The following is a 10,465-nucleotide window of genomic DNA, read 5'->3' as shown; positions in this document are numbered from 1 at the left end:
CTTTTTTTTTTGGGGGGGGGGGGTCAGCGTTATTCTGTATGGACAAATCGTATATTTTCGTCTCATAATGGGGCTCTAATTCTTCAGCAGTAGAACAATGCAGATCCAATGCTCTGCAGAACTCAGTGTGCGTGAAGATGTCGTGAACCACCAAGGCAAAATTACATATCGGGAGAAATGTGGTGCAGATGCCAATGAAAAGTGGGTCTTTAACCCACCATGATAAAAATAAAGATTGCAGAGCGAATAGACCTTTTGTACAGCTTTAGAGCAATGATTACACAAACTGTGACATGCTCAAACGTGTAAAAGCTTGCCGCAATGCCAAAGTAGGATGAGCGATATGCAGCATATTTTGGCATTGAACATGTCTTGTAAATGCTATTTTTATTATAAGCCTCAAGCCTCGCTATCACGCCTTTCCCTCCGGCACTCCCTTTACTGAAACGCAGCACTGTCTTTCTATTGGTGTCATGATGATGATGGTAACGGCAGCAGTAAGGCTGGTTAATGCTTGCCCCTTTGATTCTTACGAGGTTAGTGGTACAGAATATGGCACGTGCATACACCTGTGCATCAAAATGTTATGCTTGTGGTGATTTGTTGGAGAGCTAATTCGTGTTGGGACATTTCAACTAGATCATTGGTGAGGTTGAAGACTCGTTGTATCGGTATAGAAGCTTGAAGCTGAATTGCACCACAATTCGACGGGACACAAAGAAGAGAAATACACACAGCAGAACGCTCTGCTGTGTGTGTTACTCTTCTTTGTGTGCCGTCGAATTGTTGCGCGATCCAACTTCAAATAGAGCATTGGGCCTCTTTGGTGCAGGACCGAGGAAGAGAAATACAGACAGCAGAACACTCTGCTGTGTGTGTTACCCTTCTTTGTGTGCCGTCAAATCGTTGCGCGATCCAACTTCAAATAGAGCATTGGGCCTCTTTGGTGCAGGACTGAGGAAGTGTGAGCTATTCGACACCATGCCAGTGCCTTGCCACACAATTATAGAAGTCTGAAGGTCTGCAAACAAAGCTTTTCTTTCAAATCCACCTGTTCATGTAATAGAAGCACTAATTGATAGAACCAACATACAAAAATAATGGTGAAATGAATGGCCTTTCAAAATTTGTATGTTGACACTAATGACATAATAGGTGCTACAGCGAACTCGACAATTGTACTGGACAGAGCACTTTGTTTCCTATGTGAAGCACATGCTTTCATTACATGCTGTGCAGATAAGCAAGCTCAGTTTGTTTTAATGAGGTACACAACATTCACTGTAATGTTTTTGATTCTAAAGTGCCAAACACCACCTCTTTTTCAAGGATGTCATGGGAATATTTGGCGAGAACTGTTTACAGCCCCTCATAATGGAAGTGTGGCCAGCCAGCTTTACTTGGGTGCCTTTATAGATTTCTGTTCCTGATCATTGTGTGCTATCAAGTTGCTAAAGTCTATGCAACCAGTGTAAGGCATTACGTGATTCTATAGTCGGATACAACTTTAGGAGGCCGCAGAATCTGCACTTCAATGGCAGGTGAACACAAGCCTGCACCAATGGGCACACACTCTACACTGACGTTGTGCCGCTGGATGCACTAATACCCGCTCATTGGAGAGAGACTATTTCTTTAGACGTGGAGGCAATCGGCTGCTGCGCTTTGGTCATCTGGGTGGGGCCTCTCTTGTCTTGTGAAGTTGTATCCGACTAGAGGATGCTGCTTTTCATACAACACAAAAGGACAAAGTGTACAATTATTTGGCCTATGAAATGGATACATCACAAGTGAGCTATGCATGGGCTTAAGCTGTGTGAAAATTAGTACATGCAAATATATGACATTGTTAAAGAATATGTGGTATCGAACATGCATGTAATGGCACGTTTATATCGGGGAGTGTTGCACTCATGTGCACAGTCTATAGGTGATAGCATTATTAAGGTCATGCCGTTTCCTGTCGTTTCATTGTGAAATGCACACACCGTTTATTTTGTGGCTAATCAACACCCACTGTATTCTTGCACATAGAAAGAACTAACAGCACAATGACGTATATGCTGCATTAGTGTCTTTTTCATTTACACGGTCCAGGTTCTTACGTGTTTGCCCAGTTTGAAGAGACATCAAGTGCATGTTACAAGTGTCCCAATATGCATAGCACAATGTTTACTGCAATAATTTTATTCATGTTCTTGAATAATAAACAAAATAATAAACTGAAAGCTCCTTTATAAGGTGTGTTCTGGGGGCTCGACTGGAAAGCAGTGAGGGCACTGATCCTACTGTTGCAGAGCAGCCCTCTGGACCTTGCCACACTCTCAAGAGCATGTGCCTGGTGCTCGCCTACTGCCACCAGGCGGTTGAGTGCCTCCAGCAGCCGAATGTATTGCTGCAAAAAAAGTGGATTGTTGGAATGAATCAACTGCATATAAACCATTATTTACAAAGAAAAATGCTCATTGCACTATTGGTACTAACTGCCCTTAACTGTGGAGGCCTTTAGTGTATGCATAATAAAACAATTTGTCGGGACAACATTGCTTTATTTTTCATAACGGGTTGTTTTTTTCAGAGACAATTGTAATGTTTATTAGTGTGCCAACAGCTGAGGTGTCCTCGAACCTTCACGAGTCTCTACTGTCAGCACCACAAACCTATTTTTGTTCGCTGCAAAATCAATGGCGCGCCCTAAAATCCAGTCTTATGCGATCTGATCGCATCCTATGCATACAAACATCATATTTTTGTCTCATTACGTAATTTTCTACCATCCTCGGCTACAGTTGTCTCTCCTTGACATCCATTCTGTCACGCTTATGTAATCACCTGTTATAAATTGGCAACAAGTGATTGAAGACGTGCATGGCCTGCCCACTGATTCCATTTTTTTTTTCTTAATCTCAACTAGCATATCAGTTGCCACGGTTTACTACGCCACTGTCTTCCTGCCTTAATGCTATCTCCAACAATTTTTGTTACTTCGCTTTCTGCACAGTCCTCGACTTCTCAAGTTTGTTTGTTAACCTCCAGGTTTATGTCCCATATTGCATAACCGGTAGAATGCAACGATTCTAAACATTTTTCAAGGATATCGGTAACGTGGCGATCACGATTCGGGGATGCCTCCCATGTGCTGTTCAACCCATGAAATTTTTGTATAAGTTTCCTGCTTTATATCAGTACCTGCTATTGATATTTTACCTGGATAAAGATACTCTTCCATAGATTCTGCTGGCTGAATGTCACTGATGAATTTCTGTTATATCACTAAGTTAGTGAAGGTTACCTTTATCTTTTCCATATTTTCGCGGGCCCACGTACATGTAAAAGCACAAACACTCATTGGCTCTCAATGCCTTTTTTTAAACTGCTGGACATTTAGTTCGTTACTACGAAAGTGACTTAATCCGTGCACTATTATTATGCTAAATATGAAACAGTAGAAATATACTTATCTGCAGTTTGTCGATGCCTCCGTCACTGTGTTGGTTGCGCGATCCATCGTCGGCACCACCTCCTTGTCGCATCGTCGCTATATCGGCTGTCTTCCTTTTGCACACACTATGCAATATTCGTGACGCTCGCAGTCACGCACAGTGGAGGAACTCGGCGCACTCACAGAAGCAGCACCGGATAAGTTGTTTGTTCAGGATTGTGCCGTGAACAGCAGGTACGCGTTGCGATCTGTAAAATCGCCTAAGCTATTCGCAGTCTTTCGGGGTGCACGGAAAGATTGCTCACGGAGGAACAGAACTATCCAAGAAATAGTGGTCATTGTCGAGCCTGATCACTACGTCGCGCACTGCAAGCTCGTTGTACGAGTTTGTTTACACTGGGCCTCTTCGATGTTTAGCCGCCATGCTCGCCCGATGAATGTATGTGATGACGCCACCACAGCGTTCCCTCGTGGTATAATGCGAAGCGTACTAAATTACAAATTAGTCGAATACACAGTCAGTGTACATCTTGTAAGTTTAAAATGCTTTTAAACCACGTCAAATTAACTAATAATAGTGTATTAAATGCATTTGTTTTATAACTCGCTTGTGCGTGTAATGCACTCGGTGGGACGACAAACAAGTGAAAGAAGGCGCAACCATGCACCGACGGTATGATCACGTGAGCCCCAGTTTGTCGACCGCCCAGAAGGCAACGCCCAAGGAATGATAGCCACCCAGAGTGAATCTAGATAAACCAATGAAACTGGAGGCTTGTCGAAAGATAAACTGTGTCTCGGTACCATTTGTGCTTTCATCTTGGGGCGTCGCCAGAGCTCGTGAAGATCCCGAGTTTCGCCAAACTCGGCGCATCCTGCATAGCACCCCTGCACAGATCTCCCTCCTCCAGCACGCCTGGTCTAGTTCGCCCCTTTTGCCGCTAGGGAAAGAACGTACAAGCAAAGTGGCGCTAGTTATAACCTGTTCGCTGTCGTCTGCTTCTGCGTTTTGTTCAGCGCTTGTCTTGCCATTTCGGCAGGCACAAAGCGCTTCTATTGGCGGTAAATGAATAAATTCACAAATATACAAAAGAAGACATATTTACGAATGCTTTGCGTTTTAATAGTGAAACTTGAAGAGGAGGAGCGGTGCAAGAAATGTAAACAACGAGCATAGGTGGCCGCTGCAATACCAGATCGACAGCATAAATTTCCCTTTCCTAGCCTCCTTAAGAGACTGAAAAAATTGTTTTAAAAATTCATAGGATAATCTAGCCTTTTTTAGTTGATTACAGACAGCCTAATGTCGTAGATGACATTAGGATTTGCTGCTGTGTGCCGTAGTGAAAGGCAGATGATCTGGTAAAAGTAAAGTAAAAGTATTCACGAGTAAGTCCTCCGCCCGATATGTGCAATAGGCTGATCGATTTTGTTTCAAGGGAAGGTGAGCACATCTTGTTTTTAATGTCGTTGGATGTCTAACTCAGTAGAAAGCTTGCAAAAAATTAAGCGATCCCAGTGCTTTAAAACGTGCTGCACTGCAGGCCTTAAAAATCGTGTCACGGAACTCTTTTCAAACTGTAAAGCTAGCTTTTCTGCGTGGTACGGCGGCAGCATAACGGTGGTGCTTAAGATACGTACGCAGTGATGCTGTGTGCATAATTCACATTTTTAACTCGCGACGCATTCACGGGCAACTTTTAAGAGTTGGTAATCGTTCTGTCGTCGAACATTACGGTGGCTTCAAGTTTCTCAAGAGCGCAGAAGCGAATTTTACAACGTGTACAATGAAACTGTTGTGTACGTTGCGAACTCTATACACAATGTGATTTATAATAATCTGCTGGAAAAAGGCAATAGGAGAGGCTATTTAACGCTATTTTAGAGAGCAGCGGACTACACGCTCCGACATCTTTTAGGTTCGGGCAGTCAACTTTTGGAACCAAGTAACCGATCAAAGGCTTGTGACATCACTGTCACTGTGTTAGCAAAAATCATCAACTAGAGAAGCAGGTCGTCACAACAAAACAGATGCCGTACTAATTACAACGCCGCACAGCCGCCCACCGCGTAGCAGACGAACAGGTTATAAAAGCGCCATCTACGGCAGTCGGTTGAACGAAAGTGGGCGCAAGCTGCTCCCATAGAAGCCGGATATCTGTGCAGGTCTGGAGTTCCAGTAGGTCGTGGTTTTGCCGCGGAAAACGTGACATGCATCGGCTTGACATGCGGCTTTACACCAAGCAAACGAGCGAAATACACTTGGGCGCCCTCTGGAGGCGGATACAGCAAACATGAGCAAACATTAGCAAACCCTCTCGTTAAGCATACTGCGCCGCTAATCGAGAACGTATATCGTAAACAACGCCCATTTGTCACCTGTGCGCCACTGTCGAAGCATCATCACACAAATCTAAAGCAAACACGAGCATTAGTGGGGAACGAATGAGGCGAACAGTGCAGGCTGACGACGCTAGATCCGAAGCGGGCTGCTCTCACTTCGACTGGCGCCGCCATCTTGCCGTACGTAAGGCTCCCCTTGCGTGCGTTAGCGCTCAACGCTAAATCCTGAAAATAATAGACAGTTTTAGTTACACGTACGTAGAGACTTCACGTACGCAAACGTGAAAAGCCTACGTACTTTACGCGCACGCTCTCTGAAACGCTTTTAGCTACACGTACGTGACGCGCGACAAGAGGGACCACGTAGCTCCATCTATCGGGAAGTATGAACACTGCGGCAGCCAATTCAATCCAAGATGAGTATTTCAGCCAAGCCAGTGTTGTCATGGTGTGGTGCATTGATGCGTGCCGATCATTGTTTCAGCAATGTCTGGAAGTGTGTTGTGCAAGCGTTACCTGCTGTCAACGTTGTCCTGGAATGAAATAGATGACCTGTTGATGACAAAAACGCAGCGAGAGCTTCTGAATGGTTCGTTGGACGACTTGGAGTACCACTTCAGTCACGAGAGAACGTCGGAGTTGCTTTGCTATCGGTCGCAGCGCGGGCTGCTCGACATTGACAACATAGAGCCCTCACTGTTCAGGCAGCAATTTAGATTTGAGAAAGAAGATTTCAATAACTTGTTTCGTGCTCTTAAACTGCCGGAGACCGTGAAGAGTGCTCAAAATGTAACTGTGCCCGGTCGGGAGGCGTTGTGTATTACGCTTCGACGCCTTGCCTACCCAAACAGGTGGTGTGATCTCGAAACTATATTCGGCAGGCATTCATCAGTGATGTCGAGTGTGGCGTCAGAAGTTATTTTCTACATCGTAAGCGAGTTTCATCATCTGCTTGAAGACTGCAACAACCATGACTGGCTGTGTCCTGCCACCCTTGGAGAGTTTGCAAATGTAAGTTGACTGTTTATTTTTTTACCAGCCTCGTGCTGGTACTGAACAGAAACAAGAACAGATGTTTTTGCTGTCTGTTTACACAACGTCATTTTTTTTGTCCCTGTATGGTACTGTGCCTTGTTTTCACTGTTATTTCAGCTTTTCTGTTTTATCGAGGACTAAAGTTGCAGCGGTAGATGGAAATAAGAAAGTTAGAAATTCACAAGCCGTCGACATGTGCCGCTATAGAATAGAGAAGACAATAGCCATAACAAGCGGGAGCATTGCGATTACTGGAACTACTCATATTCGCACATAAGACATCTATAAAGCAGTTATATCTGTCACACATAATCAACATATTGTTCGAAAAATTATTTTGACGCAGAAATCTTAGCCTCTTCCGTTTAGGTCGAACGGCACATCACCTCAGCAAGGTTCGCATAAAATAGCCATGTAGACTACGTTACACGTGATCAGCGCAGGTTGTGTATTTCAAGCTACAAGATTTCACTTAAGTACGTATACATTATGGGCGATATAATGTACGACAGAGGGTTCTATGTAAGAAAGGTTATTAAAAGAACAGATACCATTTTACGCTTAACTACAGCCTGAGCTTTGATCACATTTAATTTTGTCTTGCAGGCCATCCGGAACCGTGGTGCAGCGCTGACAAACTGCTGGGCATTTATCGACGGCACGGCACGCCCCATATGCCGACCCAAAAGGAACCAACGCGATTATTTTTCTGGCCATAAGCGGATGCACATGCTCAAGTACCTGTCGGTGATGTGTCCCAATGGCATTGTGTGCCAACTTGACGGCCCTTATCCTGGAAGGCGGCATGATGCAGGTAGGTTGCCCTGTGTCTTGTGTGAAAGAACTTTGCATTGATATTTTTAGGAGACAGTCAGGTACCTGGAATGGCTTGTCTCTTTCATAAATATATGTCCAGGAAGGTAAGTACGGGCAAAAATTGCTTTGGTGCCAACCTGAGCCTTGTTCTCCTCCCTTTTCACTTCGATATGTTTAAAATAGTTTTCCGCATATGTTCACACTTGCTATTACATAGCTTTCTTGACCCCTTGAGGAATAGTTGGTGAGGCAAATGTTTACTTAAAGTACTAATTTTAACATGACCGATGTTGTCTCATTTTGTTAGTCAGTTGAATTCCTTTTCTGTTGTTGTTGTTGTTGTTGTTGTTGCAGGGATACTCCAGAGCAGTGGCCTCTATGCGAAACTTGAAAAGTTGGTGGGGCCCCACCAGTTCGTCATATACGGCGATCCTGCATACCCACTGAAGCCACTCCTAATGAAGCCCTATGGCGGCTCTTCGCTGACGACAACGCAGTTGGAATTCAACACTAGCATGAGTCGTGTTCGCCAGGCTGTTGAATGGGGATTTGGGAAGGTCATCAGTGAATTTGCGTTTCTGGATTTTAAAAAAATCAGAAATTGCTGCGACAAGAAGTTGCTCACATGTACAAAGCAGCCACTATTCTGACTAACTGTCACACGTGTTTGTACGGCAGCTAGGTGTCTCAGTACTTCGAACTACATCCACCCAGTCTAAATGAGTACCTGAGGCCACATCACTGAAGTACTGTCTCAAACATAAGGCATTATGCTTTCCAGATTGCCTTTACCCTTGTAGAAGTGATTGTTCGTAAGAAATTGCTGCGACAAGAATTCGCTCACATGTACAAAGCAGCCACTATTCTGACTAACTGTCACACGTGTTTGTGCGGCAGCCAGGTGTCTCAGTACTTTAAACTACATCCACCCAGTCTAAATGAGTACCTGAGGCCACATCACTAAAGTACTGTCTCAAACATAAGGCATTATGCTTTCCAGATTGCCTTTACCCTTGTAGAAGTGATTGTTCGTAAGAAATTGCTGCGACAAGAAGTCGCTCACATGTACAAAGCAGCCACTATTCTGACTAACTGTCACACGTGTTTGTGCGGCAGCCAGGTGTCTCAGTACTTTAAACTACATCCACCCAGTCTAAATGAGTACCTGAGGCCACATCACTGAAGTACTGTCTCACACATAAGGCATTATGCTTTCCAGGTGGCCTTTACCCTTGTAGAAGTGATTGTTCGTAATAGCTGTCATGTTTTTATATGTTTAGTGCCTAACTGGACACATGTCTGAAGCACAATGCTTTCAACGTTGCTTTGGTGCCAGCTTTCTTTTTCTGTTCTGTGGAGTCTCACTGTCAACGACACTATTTTGTGTGGCTGCTGTAATAAAGTTGAGTTACAACATGTGTGCAATTTTGAGATGAGTTTGTCACTCTTATTGCAATTGCATTGCCAAAATCTAGTGTTTTATTTGTTGTTTCTCACAACATCTTCCAGTGTGCTAATTTTGTTCAAAATGCTTTCCATGATGCTCGTAAAGCTTTGCTGCTGAGCTGTAAACATGCGGCGCTCTTCAGCCCTTTCGCGCCTTTCCTCAGCACGTTCTTCTGCCCTCTGACGCCTTTCCTCAGCACGCTCTTCTGATCGTATGCGTCTTTCCTCCGCCTTGTCAAAGGCGTTTTGATTCATTTCTTGCTCTTTCAATTCCATTTCCCTAAGAGATTTCTCCTTTTCCCAGGCGTGGCGCTGTTCCTCCAGTGTGATGCGCCTCGATTCGATGACATAGTCTTTCTGCTTCATAAACTGATCATGCTTCATCCTTTTTTCCATGAAGTCGTAGTCAGCTTGGTCAAGCCCTCCAGCCTGATTTCTTTTTCCTGTAAGATACGGCAGTGTAGGAAAATGCACCCTTAGTAAAGATACGACACATCTTTAAGAGTCATTTTGTGCAAACAAATTTTTTGGGGTAACTCATACACACACAAGATACCATTCTTTTTTTCTGTACCTTTTCCGTACCTACTGGCATGTCACCACAGATGAGAGCACTGCATTAATTTGGGACACATTTATTTATACAGACTAAGGTGCCCACAAAAACATCACAAGCTGCTTTGTACGTCCTCGAATATGATAAGGAACAAATAACGGGTGGTCTTGAGTGCAGAATCGAATTGGCATACTATAATAGGCTCCAACGTAATAATTTATTCAGGAGCATGAGGGTTTCTTGCAGAAACATATGAGATGCTCCTATATGTGCCAAAGGTATAATTATTGAGGTTGAGGCCAAAACACTTTAACATGCCTGCTTGGAAATTACCAATTCAAAATATATTTGATAGCAGTTCTCTTGTCAACGGCACATTGTGTCAGTTCGTGTCATTACTAGCATTCGCTGTTGTCAACATGCACGCAGGTGGAAATGAAAAGCCAAAAATTTTCAGCGGCTGATAAATGCAACTAAATTGAGAAAGTATTGTTACCGCGGCCACGCGTGGACTCACTCCTAGGAGGCTGTGGCTGATCCACGTTTCCTTCGGCACACTGACGTGCATTCGTTGGTGGGCTGCTGATGCTTGCCGGTGAAGGCACTTGACTGCACTCTGTGCTACAACTGGGGCTGAACACATTCGGTGCATTGTCCATGTCGAGTTCAGGTGGAGAGTATGATTCCTCGATGCCTTCATAGTCATTGCATCCGCTCACAATCTGTGACAAGAGCTGCGTCGCTGTATTTCCGCCAGCGCCTGAAATTGTACCAAAAGAGACCATAAAACTAGACCCAGCTGTATTGGCCGCACAGAGGACTAGAGG

General features: G+C 44.2%; 1 pseudogene; it reads left to right on the top strand.

Annotated features, from left to right (window-relative positions):
- Nucleotides 1-6,291: 6,291 nt before the first annotated feature.
- Nucleotides 6,292-8,820, top strand: LOC142557934 (uncharacterized; annotated as a pseudogene).
- The last annotated feature ends 1,645 nt before the right edge of the window (nt 8,821-10,465 follow it).

The sequence above is a fragment of the Dermacentor variabilis genome, chromosome 9 (genome assembly GCF_050947875.1).
Source record: "Dermacentor variabilis isolate Ectoservices chromosome 9, ASM5094787v1, whole genome shotgun sequence".
Classification (NCBI taxonomy): domain Eukaryota; kingdom Metazoa; phylum Arthropoda; class Arachnida; order Ixodida; family Ixodidae; genus Dermacentor; species Dermacentor variabilis.
The sequence above is the reverse complement of the archived record's forward strand: the minus strand, read 5'-3'. Positions and strand labels throughout refer to the sequence as shown.